At 40.5% G+C, this 18,588-nt stretch overlaps 1 long non-coding RNA gene across 1 annotated transcript in view; it reads right to left on the bottom strand.

Annotated features, from left to right (window-relative positions):
- Positions 1-8,354: 8,354 nt before the first annotated feature.
- The window catches only part of LOC123465785, a 30,196-nt gene continuing 19,962 nt past the window's right edge, over positions 8,355-18,588 (bottom strand). The window contains exon 2 of the long non-coding RNA XR_006641077.1: positions 8,355-8,642. This is a non-coding gene — a long non-coding RNA (uncharacterized LOC123465785). The remainder of the gene's footprint in view (positions 8,643-18,588) is intronic.

Genomic DNA, 18,588 nt, shown 5'->3' with positions numbered 1-18,588 from the left:
AGTAGGTTATTTTGTAATTAAACTAACAAGTCACAGATGTCCCTGACAGAATGCATGTCTTCCCTTCCCACAGAAGGGACTCCTAGGAGGAAAAGGTTTCCATGTGACTTATTCATCCTTCAGGTTGTTTAGGAGATCACTGAAATGGCCAGAACTTTCAAGGCTGATACAGGTTAGGCTTTCTCTAGAGTTGGGGGAGAGTTTATCATCTGTCTGTCTATCATCATCTATCTATTTATTTAACTGAAGTACAGTTGATTTACAATGTTGGGCCAATCTCTGCTGTATAGCAAAGTGACTAGTTAATGTGTGTATGTGTGTGTGTGTGTGTGTATTCATTGAGAGTTTTTTCTTTTTGTTTTGTTTGTTTTTTAAGATTTGTGTTTCTCTCACTTGCATGCCAACCCTGGACCAGGATCTCCTGTTGGTTGAGAGGGGCTTGGGGATTTTGGAAAGGAAAAATTGCTTCCTGAAAGATAAAATATAAACCCCCCAAAATGGTCTTGGCACACACTTGGAGTTGGAAATAAGCAGGTTTTTTTTTAAAGGCCATTAAAATGGTAAATAGGTTTCAACAGATGGCTTCAGCACAGCAGTGGAGAGCCCAGGCAAGGACTTTGGGGTTAAATCTCATATTTTAGTCACCTGGGACAAACATTTATAAAGTTGACAGCTTTCTCCTCATCTCTAAATAGAGACGGTGAAGGTTGCCTGCTCCCTGGCCAGCTGAGGGGGCTGCCTGTGACCTAGGGAATTGAATGTCACTCTTTTTGACACCTGTCACACTTACAGCTCCCCCAGTCTACAGGAATATGATAACCAAGAACCTATATGGTGGATGGGCCAGGACTTTTATACTCAATATGTGTGCTGGCTTTATTATTTTTTCAGAATCATTTTAACATTTAATGCTTCTCAATTAAAGTGATTTCCTGGAGTGGATGCCAAGCTTCGTTTAGAATGCGCATTAACCACTTTCTGTATCGGTAGTTAAAGGCACTGAGGGATTTAAACAGCAATCCACAAGTCTGTTCAGTCAAGGTTTGGTGGAATAAAGCAGATTATAAACAATAATATATGTCTTTCTCTTCTTTTTTTGGAAGGTTTCCAAACTCACAAACAGAGCTAAAGTGCTGTAAACATATCCAGGAGTAAGCTTTGGGCTCTGCAAATGTACTCCATGAAAGCCCAGCCACTGGCGGTGCCACTTTTTATCCTGTGGTGTATGTGTGCACGTCCTTTAAAAGAGCTTTTTATTACACAAAGTGTCCATCAACTGAACTCACCTTCTAAATATTAAAATGGAAACCGGGATTGCTACACAAGTGAGAGGAAAAATAAATCCTGGCTGCAGTGTGGATGATGAATTTGCTGCTGCTGCTGCCTAGGGTGGCTGTGGAAAGGCACCTCTCTATTCCTTAATGCCCTCACAGTCTCTGAGGTTCGGCCACCGCATCTAGTAAACTTAGGTTCAAATGGTCTTTTTCTGCCTCCCTGGTGGTTCAGTTGGTAAAGAGTCTGCCTGCAATGCAGGAGACCTGGGTTCAATCCCTGGCTCAGGAAGATCCCCTGCAGAAGGAAATGGCAACCCACTCAAGTATTCTTGCCTGGAGAATTCCATGGACAGAGGAGCCTGGTGGGCTATAGTCCATGGAATCACAAAGAGTCAGACACAACTGAGTGACTTAACACTTTCACTTTTTTTCAAGAGAAACCCAGGCTGAGTGCTTAGAGTTCTACCATGAGGCAGAGCATGTTATGGGGGGCAGCTCCTTGGATGTTCACTTTCTGTTTTTAACTTCGGTGTTCTAGGAAGGACTCATGTTCATTCCTTCTAAGATATGTAGGAAGAAAGTGAGAAGGAATCTGTTCTGAGTGTAAACTAGCTTGTACTTTGTGACCATCTTAATCTGGTTTTTAGGGCTAGGAAGCTTTCTATTGGTGGAGGAAGGCATACTGCCCTCAGAAATGGCTCCAATTCATGAATTTCCAAAAGAAAGTAAATAATGACATTTATTTTATAACTGTGCAAAGGAGAAGTGATATAACAAAACACAGAAAAATTTGAATGATTTATATATAAAAGTAAAAATAGTAATAAATAAAAAGCCATGAACTCCCAATAACTATGATGATCCATACAAGGATTAAGCCATTAAGTTCTGCTTTTCAGGTAGGAGCATGACAAGAATATTTCAAGGGTAAGTGAATAAAGATGAGATTAAATAGCCTTTCCTGTTCAATCCTTTAGTGTAATGCCAATTAATGTGTATTTGAAAAATTGATCATACTTGGTGCATAATAAACGTTAGATGATAAGTATAACAAGGAAGCTTTTTTCCCCTTCATTCTAATAATCACTGCACTTTGACCTAAATCCCTCTGATGAAGGAACTGTGAATAGTTTCTGAAATAATTAAAGATGCTCAAGGTAAAGCTTCAGTAACGATCATAATAATTTTTCAAATCACATGATTACAAAAGACTGCACTGAAATCTTTTTACGCTACAAGGAGAAAGTCCAACATGTGTATATAAAATCCACGAAGAAGATTTTAAATCCTCAGCCTCTGACTGTGGTTACTTTTGGTGTTGCTTTACCTTATCCTGATAAGGTGGTACAGGGAAAACTTGGGACTTGGTATCACAGGTTTGAATAACCACCCTGATTCTGGAAAAATATGATTGTGTATATTGAAGTGCTTGATATATAATAAAGCCTATATAAAGCTGGGCATTTCCACTGTTTATACATGTATAACCTTGGACAATTTCCCTAACAACTCTGAGTTCAATTTCCTCATTTGTAAAATAGAGAAAATACCAATTATTTCTACTTTTATAATTCTGAGTTTCATTTAAGATGCTTATGTATAAAGTCCTATACAAGGTAAGGTGTAATTACTGTTACATCATTAATGTTAAAATGTATTGACTTTAAGATACAGCAGTTTATGTGTTACTAAGAAAAAATGCTGCCAATTCAACTATGACATTGTTTATAAAAGACATACAATTTTGGATACATTAAAATGTGAAAAAATGTGCATCTTAAAATTCATCAATTATAATATTATGACTACTATTAAAACATTTGACTCCAAATGCCTTAAGGATTAGGATTTAAAATTCATTCAATAATTATTTAAACTCGACATTTTCATTACTTATGGGTTACACACCTTTTTGTGATAAACATCTACTTATGAAGGTGATCTTTTAGGGACCTTAAGTTTGATGAAAGCCTTCATGTTTCAGCCATTAAATGCTAAATAAACATTTGAAAGTCTCATGTTCAGCTGAAGCATATGTTAGCCTGGGCACTAACACTTCTATAACCCAGGCTCAGCTCTGCTCCGGTAACACACCTTGTTCATTAATCCTCAAAGATGCTATATTGTACATGGAACAATAACCCATAGCCAAGTAGTTAAACCTGGCAGAAAGCTAAGAAATACCTATTTAATAGAAAGGTTCAATGGATTATGACAACCTTTCATCCAGAAAACGCTAAAACATTAAAAAAAAAGATAGAAAAGATTCTAGATACAATACTTTGTTGTTACCCTTCTACCTAACAAGCATCAGAGATAACAGTATGTGTCCAGTTGCCTGACTTCTTGTCTCTTTATTAGAAACATAGTTATAGTAGGTTTAAATGATTTAGTTTTTGATTATTAACTTGTGAATTTCTATGAGACTTTTCAAGATAGTCCATGCAATATCTTTGAATGCGTGTGCTCAGTCATGTCCAACTCTGCAACCGCATGGACTGCAGCCTGCCAGGCTCCTCTGTCCATGGAGTTTTCCAGGTAAGAATACTGGAGCGGGTCGCTATTTCCTCCTCCAGGGGATCTTCCCAATCAGGGATTGAACCTGCATCTCCTACATTGCAGGTGGATTCTTTACTGCTTAAGCCATCGGGGAAGCTCTAAAATAAGATAGCTTCTAAAATCTCCTGTGTGGCTTCCCAGGTGGTGCAATGGTAAAGAACCCACCTGCCAATGCCAGTATTTTGAGATAACATCATATAAGTACTTTTAAATATCCATGATAATGGGAAAAGGGAATGACAGTGACCTAGAACAACGCCTGTCATTTAGAAGGCTCTCAAGAATGTTTGTGGATTGAATGCAGGAGGAGCTTTAAAACTTCACATGAATTTTGTGGACCAATAAAGGGCTGAGATTCAGCAGATTTGGTCTCAACTATGGCCCTGCTACTGCTCTGTGATCTTGGGCAATTTAAGTAACCTGTTAATATCTCAGATTCATCCTCCTTTAAGTGGCCTTAAGAGCCCCTGCACTACCTACTCTACAGGGTTACTGTGGAGGGATGATAGATTAGATAATGCCCACGAAAGCATTCTGAAAAGTCAAAAGAGCTAATGCATATAAAAAGCCATCATTAGTCACACAGAATTGAACACATGGGCTCATTTCTACCCTGCAGCAGAATCAGTTTAGGGTCCAACTTTTTGGCCCAGACTTCTTTAAAAATTTCCAACTGTGGTGATCAGTGATAAAACCGTAGTCTAGATATATTGTTGAAATCATGAACTTTTTTTTATAATACTAAAAAAAGACACAGCAAGACCCCATACATCATCCAGTAGAAGCACTTAAAACTATGAAAATTGGTTCAAGTCAACAAAAGATTTCTCATTCTTGAAGTATGGTAACAAGAAGACAGAAAAGAAGGGGTTCTAAATGGGATTCACAGACCCCATGGAGTTCAGAGATGGGCTTCAGGAGACCTCAAGGTTTCATGTACAACACCGTGTCTTAGGGGAAGAATGAGCCGGAACTCCGCAAGAGTTAAGAACACTGGTGTAGTTGACTCAAGCTAGTTCTCAAGGTAACAGTGATCCACATGCTTTCTTTTGCCTCTTTTACAATGTTTGCTTACATGGCTCTCTCTTCCTTCCTTGTTTTTCCCTAGTGTGTTATCAAGACTACTGTAATGGCATTCAGGGCCTCTTACGCGAGTTGGTTGAGGGCAAAGTGAATGACGTACTGAATAAATATTACATACAGAGTTATTAACATTGTTCTGATCACAATATCTTCAGAAAAGGAAATGAACAAAAAGCAACACATTCCGCTTTTCACTGTATTAAGGAGATAGGAAAATGGGGCTGGGCATGCTTTTGTGTTTAGACACACACCCACAGAGGTGGCTAGGGGACACGACAATAGAATAAATGTGGAATTGAGAACGAGGTGAAAGTAGATGGCAAACTGTAAATGGTCTGGAAAATGCTAGTGGTGAAGTAGCAAAAAGTAACTATTCATGACTCTGACGAATGTCTCTAGTTACCCATTACTTTATGAGGCCTCCAAGCCAACTGGTTTCCAGTTTGGGAACACAGTGGAGACTCGATTTTTAAAATACTCATGTACAACACTGCTATATTTAACATAGATAACCAACAAGGGCCTACTGTGTAGCACAGGGAACTCTGCCTAATGTTATGTGGCAGACTAAGTGGGAGGGGAATTTGGGGACAAATGGATACATGCATATGTAGGGCTGAGTCCCTCTGCTGTTCACCTGAAATTATTACAACATTGTTAATGGCTACACTCCAGTATAAGATAAAAACTTAAAAAAATACCCATGTACACTAAAAATAATAAATCAGAGAACTCGAACCAAGGATGAAGGTAAATGAAATCCCAATCCCAGTAAACATTAAGGAAAAAAAGAGACTGATTACTCTTAAGTTTTTGTTGAACCATGATTAGAATTGAACCTTTAGGGAATTCCCTGGCGGTTCAGTGGTTAGGATTCCATGCTTTCACTGCTGAGAACATGGGTTCCATTCCTGGTAGGGGAACTAAGATCCCACAAGCTGCTTGGCATAGCCAAGAAAGAAAGAGGAAATTAACCTTCAGAAAATGGTTTTCTAGAATATTTTCAAATGCTAATTGGCTTGAACATCACTAATCTGTCCAGGAAAAAAAAAAGTCTGCAAAACCAAACCAAACTTACACTCAAATAAAGTATGTCCTAGTTTTATCCTGCTGAACTATATGAAAAAGTGGTTTGCCACATATTTGAGGAACTTAACCAGGTTTCTGGTCCAGGAAATTTGTGTTCTTTGAAGGTAAGCATTGCAGCTTTGGCAATGGAACTTGTGATCTGGCTGATGTGTGATGCGTGTGTGTGTGTGTGTGTGTTAGTCGCTCAGTCGTGTCCAACTCTTTGCGACCCCGTGGACTGTATCCCACAAGGTTCCTCCATCCAAGGGATTTTCCAGGCAAGAATACTGGAGTGGGTTGCCATTTCTTTCTCCAGGGGATCTTCCCAACCCAGGGATTGAACTCGGGTCTCTCACATTGCGGGCAGACTCTTTACCATCTGAACCACCAGGGAAACCCTGAGCCACCCATGAAAGCTGACGTGTGATGCACTAAGTAATTGTTCAGTAATTTAAGGGAAATGAAAGCAAATCAAGATCCAGTTTTCTTTCACATTTATGGATGAAACCTTCCCCTTAATAAGGCACAGGGAGATGATCCATAGATTGTTATATATGACAACAAGGTTTTTGAAAATTTAGATACTGGTGACAAAAGCATAGAGATTTTGGAAACTGATTTTAGAATGTACTTGAAAATGTTAAGTTGATGACTGTTTTTACTGATAGCTTTCAGTGTAAATTTGAAACCTTTAAAATCAAAGTAATAAAAGCCAAATTACATTCTTTATTTAAAAACAACTATATAGTTTTAGTGGAGAAGGAAATGGCAACCCACTCCAGTGTTCTTGCCTGGAGAATCCCAGGGAGGGGGGAGGCTGCTGGGCTGCCATCTCTGGGGTTGCACAGAGTCGGACACGACTGAAGCTACTTAGCATATAGTTTTAGATGTGGCAAAATAGCTTATTAAACACTTGTCTAAGAAATATCAAGGTTGAATTCCAAACAAGAGATGAAAAAAGGAGTTTCTTGATAGCTTCTTCCTCAGATAACTACTCTGTAAATCGGAAATGAATGAACACTTTTTGATTTGCTAATGTCCTAAAAATGCACAAAGTACTATCAGTTAAAAGCTGTATGCAATGTCTTGGTCGCTTTTACTGTAAATAATGAATAATGTTTCTTAAAACACATTCAATTAATGTGGAACATGAGGTTAGCTGAACAGGAGGTTGCCATGTAGCTGGGATTGTGGGAAAAGAAGAGATAACAAAGAGAAGGCTCTGCTAGAATTACAGTAACATTTCAGGATGTACTAATGTGCATCTCTCTTCCACAGATAATTAAGCAGTCATTTTAAAAATGAATAATCTTCGTGAATGGTTTTGGTTTATATCTCAGAAAATTAGACATTAGAAAAACCACAAAATAAGCAGTATTATTTAATATGCCTCATTTCTGCTCTAGAGGGGCTGGTTGAGCTAATGCAACTCTTGTCCATTGCTGAGGGTGCCACTAAGCAAGTTTATTCCTTGTTATCTTAGGAGTGATATGTTAGAAAAATGATCTTTTAAATGGTCATCTCTGCGTCTCAACTTGTTTCTTTATTTCTCTTCCACTGACAACTATCTATATTTTCCTTACATAATAAGAAATGTTAAGGAACTCCCCAGATGGAGTTCTTGAGGCTTAAAGGGGAGCCAGTTTCAAAAGTGGTACACTTGTCTGTCCTTTAAATAAAACCTGTGGTATAGTTGTTTATATTTTTAATAAAAAATAGAAGCTCTCCAGAAATAACTTCTATCACACCTAAGTACTGGAGCATTATGGCTATTTCATGTTAGACCCCCAACAGGCCTAACAGTTGAGGCGTGAGCTAGTCATAGAGACTGCTGCCATATGTGACAGGGACATTATAGCCAGTGAAAAGGGCTTGAGGGAGGTTCCTCCTTGTTTTGTGAAGGTGAGTTAAGGAATCCTGACCTAACCAGTGAATTGTTCAGAATTTGTGTTTCCATCCTAAAATGCCCACGATTCTTAGGTATTCAGTGAATCTGGTTGTTTTAGCTTCCCAATTCTGTCTAACAAAAGAATAGACACTTTAGCTACTTATTCAGACCAGCTGTACCAAATGCCAGGAAACTGTCCGAGCTCCGTGCCAATATTGGGGTTTCATGGAACTTTCTCTAATTGTCAGTCTAGTACTGCTGGGTCTGTTTCCCTTCTGTGTGTGTGTGTTTTTTAAAAGAGCAGCCATGTTTAATATTGTGAAATACGACGCATCTCCTCCTCTCCCAGCCTCTAGAACAGTGATAAATTTCAGAGCACGCTCAGCGGAATTGGATTGTATTATGCACAGTACACATGTTCATCACCAAAACGGAACTCGCCAGAATGTATGCAAGTAGAATGAACTGCTGAGGCTTCAAAATTCCAGTTCCTCCAACTGATTTTATTAGCCAACAAATACCAAAGATGGGCGGCAAAAGACGTGTCATTTTTGCAGTTTTCTTCCACCACTGGAGCCCTGCGCCATTGTGGGCCGTAGTTTTGCAGTCTTTTGATTAAGCCTTGCCTGTCGTGTGCTGCTGTAACATAGAAGTAACTGCTTTGCACCCTGTCACCTCCTCTGGCAGGCAGCCGTCCTGGTCTCGGAGCGTGGGGTCGGCCCCGGACTGGAGCAGCAGCTCCACAACGTCCAAAAACTCACAGGCAGCAGCTGATGGGGAAATCGACAAATATGGAAACCACGTTACTGTGAGACAAAGAGAAACCACTATACTTCAGCAGGAAAGGCAAGTGCTGAGCAATAAGAAATCATGAAAAACGAGCAATGGGACAGACTGGGGGTGATCAGGCCTTGGAACGAAACAGTGCTGTAACAGTGGATTTGCTGGTGTTAGGAAAATCAAATTTACCCCTGTGCTTGCCCAGAAGCCGACAGTCAGACAAAGACATTTTTTTGAATTGTGAGGCTTTTAGACTCTATTCTTCAGGATGGGAATGAAGGGAAGGAACAAAAACTAGTTGAAGTATTTCTTTTACTTTGATCAAAATAATGATATGTTTGTAAGCGAAGTCAAAAGGCTAAAAACACTGTAAATGTCGAAGAAAAAACTTTTGTCTTTGAAGAGGGAGTAACTGGGTAACTAACTGAACTTTAAAATTAGTTAAACAAAAACAAAAACAGTGGCCTAGTAATCAGACCATCCCTCTAAAGAAAACAAACAAAAGGCACCCATCACGCAAGGTGTGTGAAGAGGAAAAGGACCCACAGACATCAAAACTTATCATGAAGATGGTGCAGTATTGCCCCCAGACCAAAAGGCTAGAAGAGAGCCATCCGTTCTCGTGCACATGTAGAGAAACTTGATTTATGAAGTGCTGGCATCGAAGACCAGGGAGGAAACAGAGCTCCATTAAACTGTAGGGCGCCGAGACAACCAGGCTAACGGCAGAAATGGCATTTCACAGAGGATCAAACATAAGTGGCAGTAAACACGAAAAGATGAGCAACCACATTAGTAATCATGGAAAGAAAATACTTCATACCCACTAGAGAGCTGAAAACCAAAAACTGAGACAATCCCAAGCATGGAGCAGGGGGAGCTCCCCTCCGGACTGTGGGGAGCGCACACCGTGCCTCACTTTGGGCAACCAGTTGGCAGTACACGTTAAACCTAAACAAATGCCCCCCGTTGGACCCAGCAGTTCTACTCCTGGTTATATACTCTTCAGAAACCTTTGTGTATGTTCTCCAGGACATACCTGCAAGAATGGACATACAGTAGCCCTGTCTGTGAAAGACCCCAAATGTAAACAATTCAAATACCCATTGAGAATAACGTGTAAAAATAAAATACTGTTTACAATGAAATCCCCACACAACAAGGAAAATTAATGAACTGTAGTTTCACATGACATGAGTTCGTCTCCAGGTCTTAAGGTTGAAGGAAAAAAAGCAAGTCAGAAGAACACACACAGCATGTTTCCACTTAAAATTTTAAAAGCAGACAAAACTAAACACCATTGTTCAGACACACAAATCTGTAATGGAACTATAAGGGAAAACAGTGATACAAAATTTGAGCGTTAACCTGGCGGCCCTGTAGGGAAGTCCATGTAATTGGATAGGCATACATGGGGTTTCAAAGACATCAGCAATGTTCACTTTTTTTTTTTCCACTTTCTTAAACTATGTGGTAGGTACAATTTTTTAAAGCTACATTTTAAAAATTTCATATTTATTTTATATACAATTCTGTAGTGTGATATATTACACAATGGCAACAACAAAAGGTTTTAAAACAAAGAGCAAGAAGGGTAAGGGGTTTGATTCAATGAGTGTTTTATTGAACATATACTATACCAGTTCTAGCAAAGATATAGGTAAGACTCCTGCTCTGAGGGGGAGAAGGCAATGGCACCCCACTCCAGTACTCTTGCCTGGAAAATCCCATGGGTGGAGGAGCCTGGTGCGCTGCAGTCCATGGGGTCGCTAGGAGTCGGACACGACTGAGTGACTTCTTTTCACTTTGATGCATTGGAGAAGGAAATGGCAGCCCACTCCAGTGTTCTTGCCTGGAGAATCCCAGGGACGGGGGAGCCTGGTGGGCTGCCGTCTATGGGGTCGTATAGAGTCGGACCCTACTGACACGACTTAGCAGCAGCAGCAGCAGCCTGCTCTGAGGAATTTAGAAGGATGAATATAACAAACACTGCGGCAGGCAGGGACACACACACACACACACACATACACGACAGGTGAGGTGGGTGGAAGAGAGGAGTAGGAAGTTGAAGGATCAAGAAAAACACACAAGTAGGTGGTATGTACGCTGAGCTTTGAGGACGGAGTAAAATTCCAGATAAACTGAGAAGGAAAGACATTGCAGAGTGAGAAAACAGCATTAACGGAAGGAGGAGGGGATGGGGAATGCTGAGGGAACGGTCTGCTGGCCCGGAGAAGCAATACAGAGTCAAAAGCAGAGAGTCTGGATTTAAGTCAAATTATACAAAGCCTTGAAAGCCACACTGAGAAGTTTGGCACTTACGAGGAGAGGAGTAGCATAATCTCAGCTCTAAGTTAGGATGATAATTCTGGAGTGACCTGGAGAACCTAAATATCTGTGGCAGACAGAACAGTGTAAGGAGACTGTGGTAGTCTTTTAGGGCGCTTGAAATTAGCTAGTGTTGGCAGGAGTATAAAGAAAGTACTGAATTTGAGAGCCACTGAAATTCAGGTAGGACACAGCAAAATACAGATGTACTTCAAAAAATTTGTGAATGATAAATTTAATAATGAGGTTGATATAATGTCATATATGTAGATACTTAGTTAAACATTTAACTATTTATATTTTGCTTTTTTTTTTTTCTGGAGTGAAAATATTTTGTTTCAGATTTCAAGTATTTTTATAGACTTTTGAAAAGTTCTTAGGCCCAAGACCTGTCATCATAATGCTTACTGAATGAAACAGTCTGAGTACTTCTATGCTTGACAGATAAAGAAAATTACTGATAAATTTGATTATATAGAAACCTAAAACTGATAAATTTGAACACATAAAAATTTAAAACAGCTATAGCACACACACATGAAAATTTGATATACAAAAACAAACCATAAACTGGGGAACATTCACCTATATAACACAGACAAGAGCTAATGTCCTTAATACTAAAAAAAAACAAAAACAAAAAAAACTTAGAACAAATCAATCCAAAAGAACAATGGGCAAAAGAATTAGAAGAATCAAGAAGACACCTATGTTTCTAGTCTGTGAGAACACATAGATGTGGCTGACATCTCTAAAATAAGGAATCAAAAGAAGGAAGAGGAGCAGTTTTTGGAGAGAAACAGAAGCAGAAAATTATTGAGGGGGAGAAATAATATTCGTTTGGGACATGATAAATATGTGGTGTTGGGGGATGTCTATATTGATAAGGTCAGACAAGAAGGTAAAATTTGAATATGAAAAAAGAAACCAACAACCCATCCACCCTATACACACTGTTACGTCCATTTTTTGGAATTTGGAAAAGACCCTGATACTGGAAAAGACTGAGGGCGGGAGGAGAAGGGGGAGACAGAGGACGACATGGTTGGATGGCATCACTGATTCAATGGACATGAGTTTGCACAAGCTGGGAGATAGTGAAGGACAGGGAAACCTGGCATACAGCAGTCCATGGGGTTGCAAAGAGTCGGAATGATGCACTGACTGAACAACAACCTCCATTTTCATCGTAGTGTGTGACTTTCTGAAGATGCATGTTTTTGGATCAGGATTTTAGCAATTTTTTCCGAATACCCTGCTACATGTTTATATTACATGACTTGCTTGGCCAAAGAGTTACCTACCTAAGGTGGTTTCCCTTACCATGCTAGAGAAATACTTTTGAAAGAGACAGTGTCCTTACCAATAGACACATTTACGTGTCTGGGAAATAAAAAGCTTTAGAGGCAAAGATTGTTAATGCCAGTTATTAAATTTTCACCTGTATTTTTTACTACAATTTACATTTATCCACTTTGGTTTTTGTTGTTGTGAATCACCAAACATATTTTATTATTATTGTACATTATCTTTATTGGGTTTTCTTCTTCCTGTAAACAGACTTTACTCTTCCCTAGCTCTTTAAAAGCACTATTAGCAAACCTACTTACAATGACTGTCCTTTACCACACCTGGCCTTATCTCTCCACCTTGCTTTCAGCAGACTACTGCAGTGAGCGTGTATCAGAATCACCTGGAGGCACCACCCCACAGTTTCTGATGGGTAGGTTTGGAGCGGGACCGAGAATTTACATTTCCTAACAGGTTCCAGGTAATGCTGCTACTGCAGATCTGGGACCTCACTTTCAGACTCAGGGCTCTACCAGCGTGCCTCCTGCCTCACGCTATTTGCCAATTTTCACAGCTAGAGCCACTTAACTCACACGTGTAGGAAGGAATACAGGCCTCTAATTGGTTCCAAATCACGTAACTTTCTGTCGGATTTGATGCGGGTAGCAGGCATAACTTTGTCTGCCTTTGCTGAGTTTTCCAGCTTCCACACCTCATCTCTTCTTGGATTCCTTGCTGGACATGCTATTTCCTCTGAGGCTAGGACACTGATTTTGCTAGCTCAGTTCCTTCTGGAAGCTGAAGATGAAACAGGTAAGTGCACTTCCTACTTCTGGGACTCTACCTGGTTGCCTCTGGACATTTGTTTTACAGTGTTGGTTTGCCTGCGCTGGTTTCTTTCTGTTGCTTGTTGTTAAGACTTTGAAAGTGAAAGTGAAGTCGCTCAGTTGTGTCCGACTCTTAGCGACCTCATGGACTGCAGCCTACCAGGCTCCTCCGTCCATGGGATTTTCCAGGCAAGAGTACTGGAGTGGGGTACCATTGCCAAGTTTGCCTTTTTCTGTGCCTGAATCTAGTGTCCTTTGCACTGTGCTTTCCTACCCTTCCAGAACCACACATTCCTATTCAGGTTAGCCCTGGGCTGGGTTTTGCTCAGCTTTCAGAGTTCAACTCAAGCCTCCCTCTTTCAGGAAGACTTCCCTGACTATTGCTGCCCGTGGAATCTCTCTTTCCCTCCCTTTTTCTCACTCTCTCTTTCCTTGCTCTGTGATGGCCTTTGGCTTGCACTGTCTCAGCCTTGAAGCTGAAAGGGTCCTGAGAAATCCAACCCAGGCTGCCTTGAGCCCCCATTCTCTCAGATGAGGAAACTGATGTATCTGGCGTTCCCGGGACTGACTTCAAATATCCAGGCTACCTTCTCTGCTTTTCAAACAAGGGTTATTTATTCGGTTGAACAACGTTGTTGCTATTTCTATGACTGCTGCCCATTCTTCCTCTATTTTCATTTCTATAGAGGAGCCCGGAGGGCTACAGTCTGTGGGGTCGCAAAGAGCCAGACACGACTGAGCAACTAACACAACACACACGTGTTTCGAGACTCCTCAACCCCAGGCTCCATCTTCCTCATGTTCTGAGCCTCAGGGCTGGCTTGGTCTTTTCCCTCTATAAATGATTACTTTTCTGGTAAGATCATGCACCTTGGCTGGCAGGTTCTAATGCCAACTTCATGTATGGCTTAGATCCAAGTTAGTCAACTCTATTTTTTCCTTTTTAAACTGGTGTCAAGGAGGTCTATGAGTTTGCCATGCAAAGTATAGTCTGAGGATCAGTGACTTTTAGCACACTAGGGGAGCTTGTTAGAATCAGATGAATTGCTCCCACCTGAGACTAATTGTGATTCAACCTTACCAATCACTACTTTTTCCAACTTCCTTATCTCATCACTGATGTAATTTTACAAACCTATGTTGGGTGAGTTTCCTGATGACATTGTGAACTATAACCTATAATCCATGATTCTCTAGGAACCCAGAATCTGTGTACATCTCACATTTGTTGTTTCTTAGTGTATCTTTTGACCAAGCCCTTTTCAACTATGTCAAGATACCAAAGGAATGTTTGTTCATGTTATTGGCCATGATCTGATGAGGGTCCAGGGTGGATGAGTACTACTCAAATTCAACAATAAAGTTTAGATGCTTAATGTAATTCTGGCCCACAGTAGGTGACCATCCAAATATCTCTCACTGAAACAGAGCAGGACCCTGTGAGACTTGCAGCCCCTCCCCGCCTTGTCCTCTGCCTGCCTGTTACCCGTGGAAAACTTTAGTCAAAGAATACCTTTAATCAGAGGAATGTGAACATGTGGAAACAAAAGAAAACAGTCAAAGGAGACTAAATAATAATAATGTATTCATTAAACATAGTCAGGGACCTTCAGTTCCTTCTCAAGGGCTATAAATAATATTCTAAGCCATATCCTGTGAGTTACGTTATAGATACTCAAACCCCCACCAGGTGGAAGAAGTTAAGTACATGATGACCAGATTGTAGCCATGACATGTGTGCGTGCTCAGTCCCTTCAGTTCTGACCAACTGTTTGCGGCCCTGTGGACTGTAGCCTGCCAGGTTCCTCTGTCCAAGGGATTCTCCAGGCAAGAGTACTGGAGTGGCTTGCCATCTCCTCCAGGGGATCTTCCCGATCCAGGGATTGAACCTGTGTCTCTTATGTCTCCTGTGTTGGTAGGAGGCTGGTTCTTTACCATTAGTACCACCTGGGAAGCCTCCACAACTCTGGGAACTGGCTTTAAAGAAATGGAGACAAACCAACCCTGGAACTGAAGATTAACTGTATTGAAAAACAATCAAGATGACTCTGGTTAGACCACTGATGACCAATTTCAAGATGACTGTCAGAGCTGACTGTACTGTTTCTGCCTGTAGCCCCCTCCCTCTGTTTATAGAAGCTCTTGCCCCCTAATTTCATTGTGGCGGGGGGTCGGGGGGAGTCGGCTTTTGGACAGATGTCTTCCCTCCATCCCCTCCAGGTTGCTGGCATCCAAACTCAAGCAAACTTTCCTTTCTACCAATCTGGTCGCTTTATAGGCTTTTGAGAGTGACCAGCAGGACCCCCAGTTTCAGTAAGTTTTTTGTCACCCAGCGTGGGGCTGACTGCTGCAGCTCGTGTGCTTTGACACCTGGCTCTCCTGGGTTTCCCATGGCCATGACAACGTGTGAGCCTGCTGCTCGTGACTAGCTGGCTCCGAAAAGGGGATTTGGGGGACTTTCCTAGCAGCTGCCAAAACCATTTGCTTTGAGGATCCTCCCTGTTTCTCCCCTGTTGGCACTAGCTGCCAGCCTACACTTTTCATTGGTGGAATGGAAACATGCATTGGGGATGAGGTGACGAGCTCCAAGATGGGATAAGTCCACTGGTGTGTGCTGGGCAACCTTCCCATTTGTGAGTATGAAGTGCTATTTGGGCATTCTTGCCATTTGGTTCTGATATGTGCGTGATATTGAGAACTGTGTGTGGGCACCAAGTGCCATTTGGGCATCTTGCCAAGTGGTTCTGACACCTGTCTACTGTTGAGGACTGCTTGTGGGCACTGAGCGTCATTTGGGCATTTTGCCAGTTGGTTCTGATGTCCAACTACCATTGAGGACCATTTGTGTTGGGGAATTGTTTTTTTGGGATTCTATACCAGTCACCTTCAGAGATGGTTTGTGACAGATCTGTTTTTTGGTGTGTGAATATGTATTCCATCTGTGTGACTAGTATCTTTGTCTTTTGTAAAATGAGAAATTCAGGTTAAATTCATAAAGAAAAATTCAAGCTATGAAACTATGACTAAAGGTTTTTTGTTTTTTTTTTTTAAACTAACGTATGGCAATAGTGTTCTTTAGATTCTGGAAAAAACTGGTTAAGATGAAACTCCTTTGAAATTCCAAAACCTGGTTCTTTGTGTATATGCAGTTAGAGAAAGCTAGCTTGATAGAATTCCCACCCCAACCCCACTCCCAGAACTCTGATCCTGAGAAAACAAAAATATGCCTAGGAGAAAACCTGAAGTTAACTCATCATGCCCTTGAAATACAAACACAACCCACTTTGCCTGGGACTTTAGCCTTGGGTTAATCAGAAAACTTCAAGCCAAATTGGGGAGGGAGAGAAGGAGGAAAAAGAAAAAGCAGTTTTTAAAATCGACTGTATAAATTTGACTGTTCTGTTATTCATAAACTGATAAGTTTAACTGCAAAGGCTAATTCGTGAAATATAAAAAGATGAAACAATGAGATCTCTGGATGTTTGTGTGTCTCACGATGTGTTTTTGGATAATATTGCTGAGATTAACTTGTAAAGGAGCTCTATTTAATTGGTTTAAAAAAGGTCAAACAAACCTAAATTTATTTACTTTTGCCTTCTTGCAAGACCAAGAGGGAAACTAAAAGTGCTTGGAAATTGTGCTATGAAAAACGTATGTCTTTAGAGGTTATGAAATATGTTCTCAAGTTTGCCAACCAGAAAATGCTGGTATAATATTTCAATGACTTGTTCTTGGTTTTGTTCAGGTTTTCAAGGGTTAAAAATTGTGATACATAAAAATGATTAGGGAAGCATTTCAGTGTGGAAGGCAAGTAGGAGATACATTGTTGGTGAAGAGAAGGTATAAAGACTGGATATATTGTTAAGGAAAAATGATGATTTTGTCCTGTAGTTGGTTGTTGGGAAAAAAAGGGACAAATCTGTTTGGATCCAGAAAATAATAAAAGGTTTGTGAAAAAGGAACTTTGAGAAATGACTTTTGTATGCTATCAGGATTAAGATTAGACTGAATTTCATTGGGTAAATGAATTTTGTTATTATTAACAGTAAACTGATGCAAGACTAAACTTGTTTTTTCTGTTAAGAAAACAAAGTTCTCCTGGAATATTGATCTGATTTTGGTTAACAGTGACTTCTAATGGAAAGTTATTGTTTTGCGTCTTACCATACTTTTGACCCCAGTGTTCAGGGTGGAAAAAAAAATTGTCCAGTGAAGTTGTCACCGAGTATAACTGCTCATGATGTGCAGCGCTGCTGGCTTTAAGTTGACTGCTGAAAGCATATGTACAATGTCTGTGTGACAGTGGGGCATAAAGGATAAAACTTACGGCCGATAAAGCGTTTCCTCATTAACATAGCTCTGAGCCTGTTCATGATTAGTGTTCCCCCAACGTGGACAATTAGGCAAATACATAAACAAAAAGGAGGCCTATCACCCAGGGGCATGGATGGACCGAGAGCAGGTAAGTGAGCCATTCTGGGAATGTTGGAAAAATGTACTGCTTATCAATGCCTTATATGGAAATATTGACAGGGAAAATGATGTAAGAAGTTTCTACATATTGAGGTATGGGGATATTCTGGCTTATACATGATTTGATTTGAACTTTAGGTTAACCAAATCAGCCTATTTGTGTACCTAGATGTACATAGTACATCTGCTTTAACCATTGGGAAAAAAATATATCCAGAGAATAATACAAAGATGCATTTTGATTACTATCCTCATTGTAATATGTCTAGTAATTTTCAAATGTTTGTCCAGGTACTATGACAAAGTAATCAAACAGAGATAACGTTTTCATAGTACAAAATACTGATGTGAAGCACGGTATCTGATTATTTCCAGTTTTGTGTCCTTTCCCCAATTAGGCAGGACTGTGTCCCACATGTGAGCCTCTGGACCTCAGGGCTGCTCCAGGTTCTTTGAATTCTGCCTCGATTGGTTGGAGGGTTGGGCAGCTAGTGTAGTACCTTGTTCAGGATCTGAGCAGAAGGAAGCATGAGTGCTCAAAAGCAGAAGAGCTTAGCTAGGTGTACTGAAGGACTGTTTTCCTTCCTTTCCTCTTTTCTCTTGTGATTTGATAACCAACTTCAGAGTTGTTTGGATTTTGTGTGTGTGTGTGTATCTGGTGGATTGCAGTTACCATGAGGTTCAATATAGCAGTCTGTGTATAAAAAAGACTGTTTCAAGTTGCTTTTCTCCCATTTCAAATGCATTTCCAACATCCTGCATTTGTGCTCTCCTCAGGATTGCTGGTTTTGACTGTGTTTGTGTAGATGATTTCCTACCTTTATTAAGTTTGCCTTTACTAGTGAGCTTTCCCCTTCATAATTTTGTTTCTAGTTGTGATCTTTTTCTCCTCAAGAAGTTTCTTAAGCATTTGTTGCAAAGCTAGTCTGCTAAGTCACTTTAGTCGTGTCCGACTCTGTGCGACCCCATAGACGGCAGCCCACCAGGCTCCCCCGTCCCTGGGATTCTCCAGGCAAGA

Source organism: Bubalus bubalis, chromosome 5, assembly GCF_019923935.1.
Source record: "Bubalus bubalis isolate 160015118507 breed Murrah chromosome 5, NDDB_SH_1, whole genome shotgun sequence".
Lineage (NCBI taxonomy): Eukaryota > Metazoa > Chordata > Mammalia > Artiodactyla > Bovidae > Bubalus > Bubalus bubalis.
The sequence above is the reverse complement of the archived record's forward strand: the minus strand, read 5'-3'. Positions and strand labels throughout refer to the sequence as shown.